Source organism: Chiloscyllium punctatum, chromosome 13 (genome assembly GCF_047496795.1).
Source record: "Chiloscyllium punctatum isolate Juve2018m chromosome 13, sChiPun1.3, whole genome shotgun sequence".
NCBI lineage: Eukaryota > Metazoa > Chordata > Chondrichthyes > Orectolobiformes > Hemiscylliidae > Chiloscyllium > Chiloscyllium punctatum.
In genome coordinates this window covers 27,955,815-27,972,505 of record NC_092751.1, presented here as the reverse complement: position 1 = coordinate 27,972,505, position 16,691 = coordinate 27,955,815, and the positions used below count along the sequence as shown (strand labels likewise).

General features: G+C 45.5%; 3 non-coding genes across 3 annotated transcripts; all 3 read right to left on the bottom strand.

Moving 5' to 3' along the window:
* Window positions 1–667: 667 nt before the first annotated feature.
* trnal-aag (transfer RNA leucine (anticodon AAG)) lies at window positions 668–749 on the bottom strand. The gene has a single exon. It is a non-coding gene; the product is annotated as a tRNA-Leu (tRNA).
* Window positions 750–2,414: 1,665 nt separating this feature from the next.
* On the bottom strand, window positions 2,415–2,487 carry trnav-cac (transfer RNA valine (anticodon CAC)). Its single transcript has one exon. It is a non-coding gene; the product is annotated as a tRNA-Val (tRNA).
* Window positions 2,488–6,554: 4,067 nt separating this feature from the next.
* trnal-aag (transfer RNA leucine (anticodon AAG)) lies at window positions 6,555–6,636 on the bottom strand. Its single transcript has one exon. It is a non-coding gene; the product is annotated as a tRNA-Leu (tRNA).
* Window positions 6,637–16,691: the final 10,055 nt, after the last annotated feature.

Below are 16,691 nucleotides of genomic sequence, written 5' to 3'. Positions count from 1 at the left end.
CAAAACTGGAAAACCAAATGCATTTTCAGACACAGCGAGCATGAATGCTAAATGTGAGACAGTCCGGGGGCATGAGCCATAAAGTAATCACTCAATTAACAACTGGGCAATTCCAAACTACTCTTTCAAACATACCGGAGCCTGAGTGCACCACCAGTTCCCAGACAATGCTGCAAAGCGACAAAGAAAGAACATAATAAGAATGGGCCATAAAAAGTGAATATCACCAATCGCAGTCTCGATTAGATTACCTTTCCCTTCCGATGTCTCCAGGACGGAAATGAAGAAAGTGGGAGAAATTCAATAACATATGACATCGAAATAGATTGGAACGATTTTCTCATTGGCCAGAAAACCGAATGTCGGCGAGTCGAGTCACCGTAGGAATCTGTTTCGCAACAGCGATGAAATAACAGTCGCCATTCGGTTCCAGTAAAAGCTCAACTTGCCTGGAACTGAAAGCAACAGTGGATCTGCTTGCGATTTTCCCCGCGGGAGGCGAACACGATCACGACAGAACAGGCACTTTGGAAAATTCGCCACTTTCCCACACCGCAGTCAATCCCCCGGGAAGCAAACCCATTTTTCTTCGGTTTTAAACAGAAATGCAGCAGGGATCGAAATACCATTTTAACAAGCTGTTGCCGATGGAGCTCTTCAGAGGAAACGGCAGCGGTGGGATTCGAACCCACGCCTCTGTCGAGACTGGAGCCTTAATCCAGCGCCTTACACCGCTCGGCCACACTACCAACACGCTCACCCTGCCATTTTCTTGCACTTCCAATTGTGCTCCTGCATAACAACAGATGCAAACTCACGTGAAAAGGGTTCGATGATCCCTCTCCGACTCACACAGCAGCTCGGATGTGCCCGTCTCCAATATCAATTTCTCAGCAGATAATGACAGCCCATCAATCCAGACAAAAATCACTGGGAAGCTGAGTCTATCTTCTCAGACTGGATTCAGCTACAAATGTATCTGTGAGTGCGTGAGAATATATGATCGGTTATGATTGGGTCAAATTACCATCAGCTGCTTGACATTACTGCAATTCGGATTCTTGCTTTGCTAAATGATTTCACCCATTGCTCGAAACAGGACAACTTTCACGTTTACACGGAACATGAAACACACCGGACTACAGGGAAAATGCACAAAGCTGAGCAGGCCGTGTCCCAAATCAGACCGTGCAGCATAGTTTCAGTCACTGTGTCTGTTTTGCAGAATAAGGTTCCCAAAGAAAGTTCCACCCTAAAACCGAAGGTCGCATTCCAATCCGAGAACGACAGATTGCATCGTGAGGAAGGTCTGACCTCGGGGCCGGTTCGAGATGTCACTTTCCTTGCCTTTTACCTTCACCGTGCAATTTGCTGCAGAGATGTTCACACCTGGACATGAGCCTCATGGATACCAACTGAGTCTGAAACCTGTGTGGGAATCGATGAGAAGCGTCTCAATAGAGTTTAACAAATTCCATGGTGCTTTTTAGAAATGCAGTTTCTTTTCACCTCAATCTAAAAGGCAGTTTCTCAACATAGTAACAGAAGTCAAAAGGTAATTACCTCACCCCACCCCCACTCCGGAAGAGGTGCTAACTGCCCTTGATTGCTTTTTGTTCACGATGTGAAGAGCTCTCACGCCTGATTCACCTTCACGTGTCTGGTTGCTGACTGAATCACAAAGAAGGAGTTTCACCAGAGCTGCAACTCCCACACTTCCCCAGTCGCCTTCCCGTTTACATTTTCCTGCTCGTCAGTGATTTCAAGAAAACCAAATGGATGCGATGTCATTGTGTAGTCTCTCTGTCGATTCCTCCGTTTCAGTTCCAACGTGGCTTAGATCTCGGGGCGCACCTTAATACTAGCGACGCTATGAAAGCACAGGTCCAGAGGTTCCTCTGAGAATGTAATTTCTTTCATTGCTGTTGCTGATTGAATGAGCCACCAACCTGCGAACTGCTCCAAAACATGATTCAGGATCTCTGGTGCCAATTCTCGCACGTTGAATAACGACAGACACCTTCCAAATGAGGTCTTTCAGAGACGACTTTGGGATACATTTGACAGACAGATTAGTTCAGGAATCCGTGGTGCATTGTGACACCAGCGCATCGGCTTCTTCCCTGTCTTTGAACCGGGCCGCCTGCGCAAGGAATGCAAATGCGGTCATGCTTTTCGTGGAAGGATCAGAAGGGGGTAACTACACTCTCAAACAGAATGGCATATGATCAGAACCAGGTAGGAGAAAAACTTTACAATGCTTTGCACTGTTAGTAAATGGAACTGCATTGCATTTCATTTCACGACGAGAGCAGATTTGTTTAAGCAAACTCGAAGGCAGGTTTGCAGATGGGAAAGCAAGCAAGTCAGCTCCGTTCTTGTCCATGTAAAAGACTGCAGTTGAAGAACAAAGCTGTTTCTGCCCAGTTTCGAACTGGGGACCTATCGCGTGTGAGGCGAACGTGATGACCACTACACTACAGAAACAGGCCCCGGCAGTTCCTGCTGGGGCTCAGTGGCATTCAGCACTGAAACCTGAAGCCATTCTACCTTTCACCTTTCTGTTTCCATGAGCTCGTTGTTGAATGGGGACTTGTTTAAATTTGGCTATGTGCTGAGCATGGACGTGATACACCGAAGTATCTGTTTCCACGTGGTGTACCCCAATAACGTTGTGTTGCTCACACCTGCTTTAAAGAATTCCGTTTTTGCGGAGCTTACCGTCGCAGTCTGTGGCAAAATCATTTCGTCTGTTCGACTGCTCACGGGAAAGGTAGTATTGTGAAACACTGCAGAAACGAACGACATCCTTACTTTTGCTCCGACTGACCATACTCCGTGAAAGTTTCCCAGATTCTCAGTTGAGGATTCTTGCAGCTGGAAGTTACCTCAGAAACCCTGTTAATTCGTAATGTATTGAGCGAATCGCAAAACAGAAAGCATTTAACACGGAACACAAACAAAACTGGAAAACCAAATGCATTTTCAGACACAGCGAGCATGAATGCTAAATGTGAGACAGTCCGGGGGCATGAGCCATAAAGTAATCACACAACTAACAACGGGGCAATTCCAAATTACTCTTTCAAACATACCGGAGCCTGAGTGCACCACCACTTCCCAGACAATGCTGCAAAGCGACAAAGAAAGAACATAATAAGAATGGGCCATAAAAAGTGAATTTCACCAATCGCAGTCTCGATTAGATTACCTTTCCCTTCCGATGTCTCCAGGACGGAAATGAAGAAAGTGGGAGAAATTCAATAACATATGACATCGAAATAGATTGGAACGATTTTCTCATTGGCCAGAAAACCGAATGACGGCGAGTGGAGTCACCGTAGGACTCTGTTTCGCAACAGCGATGAAATAACAGTCTCCATTCGGTTCCAGTAAAAGCTCAACTTGCCTGGAACAGAAAGCAACAGTGGAGCTGCTGGCGATTTTCCGCGCGGGAGGCGAACACGATCACGACAGCACAGACACTTTGGAAAATTCGCCACTTTCCCACACCGCAGTCAATTCCCCGGGAAGCAAACCCATTTTACTTCTGTTTTAAACAGACATGCAGCAGGGATCGAAACAGCATTTTAACAAGCTGTTGCCGATGGAGCTGTTCAGAAGAAATGGCAATACGAACCCAAGCGTCGGTCGAGATTGGAGCCTTAATCCAGCGGCTTAGACCGCTCGGCCACACTACCAACACGCTCACCTCGCCATTTTCTTGCACTTCCAATTGTGCTCCTGCATAACAACAGATGCAAACTCACGTGAAAAGGGTTCGAGGATCCCTCACCGACTCGCACAACAGCTCGGATGTGCCCGTCTACAATATCAATTTCTCAGCAGATAATGACAGCCCATCAATACAGACAAAAATCACTGGTAAACTGAGTCTATCGTCTCAGACTGGATTCAGCTACAAATGTATCTGTGAGTGCGTGAGAATATATGATCGGTTATGATTGGGTCAAATTACCATCAGCTGCTTGACATTACTGCAATTCGGATTCTTGCTTTGCTAAATGATTTCACCCATTGCTCGAAACAGGACAACTTTCACGTTTACACGGAACATGAAAAACACCGGACTACAGGGTAAATGCACAAAGCTGAGCAGGCTGTGTCCCAAATCATACCGTGCAGCATAGTTTCAGTCACTGTGTCTGTTTTGCAGAATAGGGTTCCCAAAGAAAGTTCCACCCTAAAACCGGAGGTCGCATTCCAATCCGAGAACGACAGATTGCATCGTGAGGAAGGTCTGACCTCGGGGCTGGTTCGAGATGCCACTTTCCTTGCCTTTTACCTTCACCGTGCAATTTGCTGCAGAGATGTTCACACCTGGACATGAGCCTCATGGATACCAACTGAGTTGGAAACCTGTGTGGGAATCGATGAGAAGCGACTCAATAGAGTTTAACAAATTCCATGGTGCTTTTTAGAAATGCAGTTTCTTTTCACCTCAATCTAAAAGGCAGTTTCTGAACATAGTAACAGAAGTCAACAGGTAATTACCTCACCCCACCCCCACTCCGGAAGAGGTGCTAACTGCCCTTGATTGCTTTTTGTTCACGATGTGAAGAGCTCTCACGCCTGAGTCACCTTCACGTGTCTGGTTGCTGAGTGAATCACCAAGAAGGAGTTTCACCAGAGCTGCAACTGCCACACTTCCCCAGTCGCCCTCCCGTTTACATTTTCCTGCTCGTCAGTGATTTCAAGAAAAACCAAATGGGTGCGATATCATTCTGTAGTCTCTCTGTCGATTCCTCCGTTATAGTTCCAACGTGGCTTAGATCTCGGGGCGCACCTTAATAGTAGCGACGCTATGAAAGCACAGATCCAGAGGTTCCTCTGAGAGTGTAATTTCTTTCATTGCTGTTGCTGATTGAATGAGCCACAAACGTGCGAACTGCTCCAAAACATGATTCAGGATCTCTGGTGCCAATTCTCGCACGTTGAATAACGACAGACACCTTCCAAATGAGGTCTTTCAGAGACGACTTTGGGATACATTTGACAGACAGATTAGTTCAGGAATCCGTGGTGCATTGTGACACCAGCGCATCGGCTTCTTCCCTGTCTTTGAACCGGGTTGCCTGCGCAAGGAATGCAAATGCGGTAATGCTTTTCGTGGAAGGATCAGAAGGGGGTAACTACACTCTCAAACAGAATGGCATATGATCATTTACAATGCTTTGCACAGTATTTAAATGGAATTGTATTGCAGTTCAATTCGAGAGCTATTTCTTCAAGCAAACTCGAAGGCAGGTTTGCAGATGGGAAAGCAAGCAAGAAAGCTCCGTTCTTGTCCATGTAAAAGGCCGCAGTTGAAGAGCAAAGCAGTTTCTGCCCAGCTTCGAACTGGGGACTTTCCGTGCGGGAGGCGAACGTGATGACCACTACACTATAGAAACAGGCCTCGGCCGTCCTTGCTGGGGCTCAGTGACATCCAGCACTAAAACCTGAAGCCATTCTACCTTTCACCTTTCTGTTTCCATGAGCTCGTTGTTGAATGGGGACTTGTTTAAATTTGGCTATGTGCTGAGCATGGACGAGATACATCGAAGTATCTGTTTCCACGTGGTGTACCCCAATAACGTTGTGTTGCTCACACCTGCTTTAAAGAATTCCGTTTTTGCGGAGCTTACCGTCGCAGTCTGTGGCAAAATCATTTAGTCTGTTCGACTGCTCACGGGAAAGGTAGTAATGTGAAACACTGCAGAAACGAACGACATCCTTACTTTTGCTCCGACTGACCATACTCCGTGAAAGTTTCCCAGATTCTCAGTTGAGGATTTTTGCAGCTGGAAGTTACCTCAGAAACCCTGTTAATTCGTAATGTATTGAGCGAATCGCAAAACAGAAAGCATTTAACACGGAACACAAACAAAACTGGAAAACCAAATGCATTTTCAGACACAGCGAGCATGAATGCTAAATGTGAGACAGTCCGGGGGCATGAGCCATAAAGTAATCACTCAATTAACAACTGGGCAATTCCAAACTACTCTTTCAAACATACCGGAGCCTGAGTGCACCACCAGTTCCCAGACAATGCTGCAAAGCGACAAAGAAAGAACATAATAAGAATGGGCCATAAAAAGTGAATATCACCAATCGCAGTCTCGATTAGATTACCTTTCCCTTCCGATGTCTCCAGGACGGAAATGAAGAAAGTGGGAGAAATTCAATAACATATGACATCGAAATAGATTGGAACGATTTTCTCATTGGCCAGAAAACCGAATGTCGGCGAGTCGAGTCACCGTAGGAATCTGTTTCGCAACAGCGATGAAATAACAGTCACCATTCGGTTCCAGTAAAAGCTCAACTTGCCTGGAACTGAAAGCAACAGTGGAGCTGCTTGCGATTTTCCCCGCGGGAGGCGAACACGATCACGACAGAACAGGCACTTTGGAAAATTCGCCACTTTCCCACACCGCAGTCAATCCCCCGGGAAGCAAACCCATTTTTCTTCTGTTTTAAACAGAAATGCAGCAGGGATCGAAACACCATTTTAACAAGCTGTTGCCGATGGAGCTGTTCAGAAGTAATGGCAGCGGTGGGATTCGAACCCACGCCTCTGTCAAGACTGGAGCCTTAATCCAGCGCCTTACACCGCTCGGCCACACTACCAACACGCCCAGCCCGCCATTTTCTTGCACTTCCAATTGTGCTCCTGCATAACAACAGATGCAAACTCACGTGAAAAGGGTTCGATGATCCCTCACCGACTCGCACAGCAGCTCGGATGTGCCCGTCTACAATATCAATTTCTCAGCAGATAATGACAGCCCATCAATCCAGACAAAAATCACTGGTAAGCTGAGTCTATCGTCTCAGACTGGATTCAGCTACAAATGTATCTGTGAGTGCGTGAGAATATATGATCGGTTATGATTGGGTCAAATTACCATCAGCTGCTGGACATTACTGCAATTCGGATTCTTGCTTTGCTAAATGATTTCACCCATTGCTCGAAACAGGACAACTTTCACGTTTACACGGAACATGAAACACACCGGGAAAATGCACAAAGCTGAGCAGGCCGTATCCCAAATCAGACCGTGCAGCATAGTTTCAGTCACTGTGTCTGTTTTGCAGAATAAGGTTCCCAAAGAAAGTTCCACCCTAAAACCGGAGGTCGCATTCCAATCCGAGAACGACAGATTGCATCGTGAGGAAGGTCTGACCTCGGGGCCGGTTCGAGATGCCACTTTCCTTGCCTTTTACCTTCACCGTGCAATTTGCTGCAGAGATGTTCACACCTGGAAATGAGCCTCATGGATACCAACTGAGTTGGAAACCTGTTTAACAAATTCCATGGTGCTTTTTAGAAATGCAGTTTCTTTTCACCTCAATCTAAAAGGCAGTTTCTGAACATAGTAACAGAAGTCAAAAGGTAATTACCTCACCCCACCCCCACTCCGGAAGAGGTGCTAACTGCCCTTGATTGCTTTTTGTTCACGATGTGAAGAGCTCTCACGCCTGAGTCACCTTCACGTGTCTGGTTGCTGAGTGAATCACAAAGAAGGAGTTTCACCAGAGCTGCAACTGCCACACTTCCCCAGTCGCCCTCCCGTTTAAATTTTCCTGCTCGTCAGTGATTTCAAGAAAAACCAAATGGATGCGATGTCATTCTGTAGTCTCTCTGTCGATTCCTCCGTTTCAGGTCCAACGTGGCTTAGATCTCGGGGCGCACCTTAATAGTAGCGACGCTATGAAAGCACAGATCCAGAGGTTCCTCTGAGAGTGTAATTTCTTTCATTGCTGTTGCTGATTGAATGAGCCACAAACGTGCGAACTGCTCCAAAACATGATTCAGGATCTCTGGTGCCAATTCTCGCACGTTGAATAACGACAGATACCTTCCAAATGAGATCTTTCAGAGACGACTTTGGGATACATTTGACAGACAGATTAGCTCAGGAATCCGTGGTGCATTGTGACACCAGCGCATCGGCTTCTTCCCTGTCTTTGAACCGGGTTGCCTGCGCAAGGAATGCAAATGCGGTAATGCTTTTCGTGGAAGGATCAGAAGGGGGTAACTACACTCTCAAACAGAATGGCATATGATCATTTACAATGCTTTGCACAGTATTTAAATAGAATTGTATTGCAGTTCAATTCGAGAGCAGATTTATTCAAGCAAACTCGAAGGCAGGTTTGCAGATTGGAAAGCAAGCAAGAAAGCTCCGTTCTTGTCCATGTAAAATGCTGCAGTTGAAGAGCAAAGCAGTTTCTGCCCAGTTTCAAACGGGGTACATTTCGCGCGTAAGGCGAATGTGATGTCCACTACACTGCAGAAACAAGCCGCTTTCCCCTCTCCTGCGGCTCCGTGGCATTCAGCACTGAAAGTTGTAGCCATTCCATCTTTCACCTTACTGTTTCCAATAGCGTGTTGCTGTTCAGCGTAATTGACATCTTGAAAACGTTCAAAAACAGACACTCTTCCAACTCAGTTCCAACACGTTTCCAACTCACTTATTATCAATGTGGCTCGTGTCCAGGTGTGAATGTCTCTGCAGCAAATTGCACGGTTCACGTAAAATGCAGAAAAACATGCGCACCAACCTCCACCAATACCTGTCTCCTGTTATTAAACTGTTATTGACAGAAACACCAGTACACAACCTTCCACCACTACCCTGTCTCCTGCCAATAAACAGATATATGCAGAAACACACACAACCCTCCATCATCACACTGTCTCCTTCCATTAAGTAGAAATACACAGAAACACACACAACTCTCCACCAAAACCCTGTTTCTTGCCACTATTCAGATATACACTAGAACACAAAACACAAGCCTCCACCGCCACGTTGTCTCACGCTATCAAGCAGATATACACAGAAGCACATACACACACAACCCTGCACCAACACCTTGCCTCCGAACAATAAGCAGATATACACAGAAACACACACAAATCTCTAAAACACCTTCCTGTCTCCTGCCATTAAACAAATATAACAGAAACACACACACACACACAACCCTTCAACACCACATTATTTTCTGGCATGAAACAAATATACACAGAAACACACACACAATCATTCACGACCACACTGTCTCCTGCCATTACACAGATCTACACAGAAACACACGTACACACACAATGGTCTACCATCACACACTCACCGGCAATTAAACAGGTATAAAAAGAAACACACACACATCTCGACACCATCCCCCTGTCTCTTGCCATTAAATAGACCTACACAGAAACACACACACACAACCCTTCACCACCACGCTGTCTCCTGCAATTAAACAGATAGACACAGAAAGACACACAAACCTCTTCACCACAATATTGTTTTCTGCCAATAAACAGATATGCACAGGAACACACACACACACACATACACGCACACACAATCCTTGACACCCAATTTGTCTCCTGTCATTGAGCAGGTATACACAGAAACACACACGCAACCCTCTACCTGTCTCCTGTAATTAAACAGATATGTACAGAAATACACACACAAAACTCCAGCACCACCCTGTCTCCGGCTATTAAACAGTTATACACAGAAACACACACTCACCATCCTCCACCACCACGCTGTCTGAAGCTATTAGACAGAAATTTACAGAAACTTACAGCAACCCTCCACCACCACCCTGTCTCCTTTCATTAAACAGATATACACAGGAACACAAACACACACAAACTTCCATCACCACCCTGTCTCCTACTATGATACAGAAATACACAGAAACGCGCATACACCACTTCTACCACCACCCTGTCTGCTGCAATTCAACTGACATACACAGAAACACGCACATATTCCCTCCACCATCACCCTGTCTCCTGCCATGAAACGGATATACACAGAAACACAGACCCATACATCGCCCTACCACCACCTTGTCTCCTGTCATTAAACAGATATGCACTGAAACACAGACACATCTCTCCACCACCACCCTGTCCTCAGCAATTAAATAGATATACACAGAAACACACACATGCACAACCCTCCACGACCACCCTGTCTCCTGCCATTAAACAGATATACACAGAAACACACACACATCCCTCCATCACCACCCTGTCTCCTGCCATTGAGCGGATATTCACAGAAATGCACACACACAACCCTCGACCAACTCCCTGTCTCGTGCCATTAAACAGATATACACAGAAACAAACACTCACAACTCTCGGTCACCACCCTGTCTCCTGCCATTAAACAGATATACAAAGAAACACTCATACAGACACAACCCTCCACCGCCATCCTGTCTCCTGCAAGTAAGCACATAGACACAGAAACACAGACATTCTACCCTCCACTACCACACTGTGTCTTGCCATTAAATAGATTTACGCAGAAACATACACACACCAGCCTCCTCCACCACCGTGTCCTGCAATTAAACCGATACATACAGAAACATACACACATATTTCCAGCACCACCCTGTCTCCTGTCATTAAGCAGTTAAACACAGAAACACGCACACGTTCGTCCTCCACCACTGTCTCCTGTCATTAAACACACACGCACACTACCCTCCACCACCACCCTGTCTGCAGCCCTTAAATAGATGTATACAGAAACACACGCACACAACACTCAACGAACACCCTGTCTCCTGCTATTAAACAGGTGCACACAGAAATACACACACAATCCTCCATCACCATCCTGTTTCCTGCCATTAATCAGATATGCACAGAAACACACACACAATCCTCCATCACCACCCTGTCTCCTGCCCTTAAATAAATATACACAGAAACACACACACAATCCTCCAACACCACCTTGTTCTCCTATTATTAAGCAGAGATATACAGAAATACACACACAACCCTCCACCACCACACTGCCACCAGTCCTTAAACAGATATACTCAGAAACACACACACGCACACAAACCTCCATGACACCCCATCTCCTACCCATAAACAGATATATACAGTTACACAGATACAAATCCCTCCACCACCACCCTGTCTCCTGAAATTAAACATATGTACACAGATACACACACACACAATCCTCCTCCAACACCCTGTCTCCTGCAACTAAACAGATGTACACAGAAACATACACACATATCTTCAGCACCAACCCCTGTCTCCTGGCATTAAACAGATATACACAGAAACACACATGCACAAAACCCTCCACGAACACCAGTCTGTCTCCTGTCATTCAGCAGATATATACAGAAAAACGCACACAACCCTGCACCACCACCTTATCAACTACCATGAAAGACACTGGCACAAAAAGAAACGCACAGACAACCCTACACCAACACTCTGTCTCCTGGCATTAAACTGATATACACAGAAACACACACACACACACACACACGCGCGCACACACACACACACACACACACACACACACACACACACACACACACAACCCTCCACCACCACACTGTTCTCGTGCCATTGAGCAGATAGACACAGAAATACACACACACAACCCTCAACCATCACCCTGTCTCCTGCCCTAAAACAGATATAGACAGAAGCACACACACAACCATCCATTGCCAGCCTGTCTCCTGCAATTCAATATATATATACAGAAACACACAAATCCCCACTACCTCCCTGTCAGCAGCCATTAAATAGATATATGCAGAAACACACACACAGTCCTCCACCACAACCTTATTTCCTGCCACTAAGTGATATACATTCAAACACGCACTCTACAATTGAATCACAACCATTTCTCCTGCCACTAAACAGATATACATAGAAAAACACACACACATAATCCTCGACCGCCACCCTGTCTGCTGACATTAAACAGATAGACACACAAACACACACACGTCCGTCCACCACCACCCTGTTCTGCTGCCATTGAGCAGATATATATAAAAGTACACACACACAACCCTTGACCACCATCATGTCTCCTGCCCTGAAACAGATATCCACAGAAACACACACATATACAGAACCCTCCACCACCACCCCGTTTGCTGCCGTTAATCAGACATACACACAAACACACACAGACACAACCCTCCACCATCACACTCTCTCTGGCGATTAAACCGATATAAACAGAAACACAAACTAATCTCGACATCATCACCCTGTCTCCTGCCATTAAACAGACATGCACAGAAACACACACACACAACCCTCCACCACAACCCTGTCCCCTGCGATTAAACAGATTTACGTAAAATGCACAAACACACAACTGTTAACCACCACATTGTTTTATGCCATTAAACAGATATACACAGAAACACCCACACACAAACACACACAAAACCCCGACCAACATCTTGTTGCCTGCCATTAAGCAGATATACACAGAAACGCACGCACAACCCTCAAGCCCCACCACGTCTCCTGCAATTAAACATATATACACAGAAACACACACACACCAACCTCGACCACCACCCTGTCACCTGCCATTAAACAGATATACACAGAAACACACATGCAACCTTCGACGAACACCCTGTCTACTGACTTTAAACAGGTATACACAGAAACATACACAATCCTCCACCACCCTGTCACCTACCACTAAGCACGCAGACACAGAAACACAGACACTCTACCCTTCAACACCACTGTCTCCTGACATTGAATAGAGATACGCAGAAACACACACAACCATCCATGACCATCCTGTCTCCTGCCATTGAGCAGGTATACAGAGAAACACTCACACACAATCATGTCAACTGCCATTTAGCATATACACGCAGAAGCACACACACAACCCTCCACACCAACATGCCACCTGCCATTAAACAATTATACACAGAAACACACACACAGCACACTCCACTCCCACCCTGTCTCTAGCCTTTAAATAGATATACACATTGACACACATGCACACAACCCAATATGACCATCCTGCCTCCTGACATTAAACAGGTAGAAACTGAACTCAATGCACAACCCTCCACCACCACTCTGTCTCCTGCCTTTAAGCAGATATACACACAAACACACACACATCCGTCAACCACCACCCTGTTTCCTGCCATGAAAAAGATATATGCAGAAACTCACACACACATACAGTCACACACACCCACAGTCACACACACACACACACACGCACACACAAGCACACACAAAACTCCATGAACACCCTGCCTCCTGCCATTCAACAGATATACACAAAAAACACACACACCAAACTGTCTCGTGCCAGTAAGCACATATACACGGAAACACACACTCACTCTCTCAAATCTGCTCGACCACCCTGTCTCCTGTCATCAAACAGTTATACACGGAAATACACACACACACACAACTTCCACGAAATTTACAGCTGAGGGAACGGTAGTTCCGATGCGATTAGGCAAGATTTAGGAAGTATAGGATGGGGAAGAAACCTGCAGGGAATGGGCACATTAGAAATGTGGAGCTTATTCAAGGAAACGCTCCTGAGAGTCCTAGATAAAATGTACCTGTCAGGCAGGGAGGAAGCTGTAGAGCGCAGGAGCCGTGGTTTCCGAAGGAAGTAGAATCTCTGGTCAAGAGGAAGAGGGAGGCTTACGGTCGGATGAGATGTGAATGCTCATTTAGGGCACTTGAGGGTTACAAGGTAGCCAGGAAAGACCAAAAGAGAGAACTCAGAAGAGACAGGAGGAGACATGAGAAGTTGTTGGCCGATAGGATCAGGGTAAACCATAAAGATTTCTATAGGTATTTAAGGAATAAAAGAATGACAAGAGTAAAATTAGGGGCAATCAAGGATATTAATGGGAAGTTGTGTGAAGAGTCGGAGGAGATAGAGAAAGCACTAAATGAATATTTTTCGACAGTATTCACTCTAAAAAACGACAATGTTGTCGAGGAGAACACTGAGATACAGGCTACTAGACTCGGTGGGATTGAGGTTCACAATGAAGAGGTATTAGAAATCCTACAGAGTGTGAAAATAGATAAGTCCACTGGGCTGGATGGGATTTAGCCTGGGACCCTCTGGGAAGCAAGGGAGGAGGTTGCCGAGCCTTTGACATTGATCTTTAAATCGTCATCTTCTACAGGAATAGTGCTGAAAGACTGGAGGATAGCAAATGTGGTTCCACTCTTCAAGCAGGGGAGTAGAGACAACCCTGATAATTATACACCAGTGAGCCTTACTTCAGTTATTGGTAACGTGTTGGAAAAGGTTATCACAGATAGGATTTACAATCATCTAGAAAATAATAATTTGATAATGGAGAGTCAGCACGGTTTTGTGAAGGTTATGTCGTGCCTCACAAACCGTATTGAGTTCTTTGAGAAAGTGACCAAACAGGTAGATGAGAGTAAACTGGATGATGTGGTGTATATGGATATCAGCAACGCATTTGATAAGGTTCTCCACAGTAGGCTATCGTTCAAAATGCGGAGGAATGGGATTGTAGGAGATATAGCAGGTTGGATCAGTAATTGACTTGCTGAAAGAAGACAGAGGGTGGTGGTTGATGGGAAATGTTCATCTGGAGTTCAGTTACTAGTGATGTGCCACAAGGGTCGGTGTTGGGTTCACTGCTGTTCATAATTTTTATAAACGACCTGGATGAGAGAGTAGAAGGGTGGGTTAGTAAATTTGCAGACAACACTAAGTTCGGTGGAGTTGTGGATAGTGACGAAAGATGTTGTAGGTTACAGAGAGACATAGATAAGCTGCAGAGCTGGGCTGAGAGGTGGCAAATGGAGTTTATTGTGGACAAGTGAGAGGTGATGCACTTTGGTCGGAGGAACAGCAATTCAAAGTACAGGGCTTATGATAAGATTCCTGGTAGTGCAGATGAGCAGAGAGACCTCGGTGTCCAGGTACACAGATCCTTGAAAGTTGCCATCCAGGTTGACTGTGTTGTTAAGAAGGCATTAATATAGGGATCGAGTTATGAAACCATGAGGTTATGCTCCATCTGTACAAAACTCTGGAGCGGCCGCACTTAGAGTATTGTGTACAGTTCTGGTCACCGCAATATAAGGAGTATACGAAGTATGCTTTGGAAAGAGTGCAGAAGAGATTTACTCGGATCTTGCCTGGTATGGAGAGAAGGTCATCTGAGGAAAGTCTGAGGGACTTGAGGCTGTTTTCGTTGGAGAAAGTTTGAGACGTGACTCAGTAGAGACATATAAGATAATCAGAGAATTAGATAGGGTGGACAGGGAGAGTTTTTTCCAAGTATGGTGATGGCGAGCACGAGGGGCATAGCATTAAATTGAGAGGTGACAGATATAGGACAGATGTCAGAGGTAGTTTCTTTACTCAGAGAGTAGTAAGGGTATGGAATGCTTTGCCTGCAATGGTAGTAGATTCGCCAACTTTAAGTAAATTTATGTCGTCATTGGACAAGCATATGGACGTACATGGAATAGTGTAGGTTAGATAGGCTTCAGATTGGAATGACAGGTCGGTGCAACATTGAGGGCTGAAGGGCCTGGACTGCGCCATAATGATCTATATTCTATGTTCTATGAACAGCCTGCTTACTGACCTTAAACGGATATACGCAAAAACGCACATGCATACACAACCGTCCACCACCACCCTGTCTCCTGCCAGTGAGCACATCGATACAGGAATACAGACACGAAACTCTCTACTACCACCTGTCTCCTGCCTTTAAGCAGGGATACAATCAAACACACAAACACACACACACATACACATCTCTTGACAACCACCCCGTTTCCTGCCGTTCATCAGATATACACAGAAACACACACTCACACCCCTCCACTACCACTCTCTCTCCAGCCCATAAAACAGATAGACACAGAAACACGCACACATCCCTCTCCCATCACCCTGTCTCCTGCCCTTAAACAGATATACACAGAAACACACATACATACAGAACGCTCCACCGCCACACTGTTTCCTGCAATTAATCAGATATACAAAGAAACAGACACACACAACCCTCCACAACCACCAGTCTGTCTCCCGTCATTAATTAGATACTTACAGAAAAACATACATATCCCTGCACCACCACCCTAACACCAGCATTAAACAGACAGACACAGAAAAAACAAACAAACAAACAAACAGACAACCCTCCACCAACACTCTGTCTCCTGGTATTAAACAGATATACACAGAAACACACACACACCCCATCCACCACCACCACCCTGTCTCCTGCCATTTTACAGATATGCACAAAAACACACACACACAAACCTCCACCACCAACGTGTCTCCTACCAATTAGCACTTAGACACAGAAACACAGACATATATCCTCCACCACCACCCTGTCTCCTGCCATTATAAAGGATATACGCAGAAACACCCACATGCACAACACTCCATGAACACCCTGCCTCCTGCCATTGGACAGATATACACAATAACGTACACACACCGAATTGTCTCGTGCCATTCAGCACATATGCACAGAAACACAGACGCACACTCAGTCAAATGTCCTTGACCACTATGTCTCCACTCATCAAACAGTTATACACGGAAATATACACACACAAACTTCTACGAACACCCTGCCTACTGCCCTTAAAAAGATATACACAAAACACACATGCAAACACAATCCTCCACCACCACCCTATCTCCTGCAATTAAATAGATACACGCAGAAACACACACACAGGCACAACATTCCATGAACAACGTGCCTCCTGCCATTGAGCAGATATATGCAGGAACACACACACAACCCTTTCTGACCACCTTGTCTCCTGC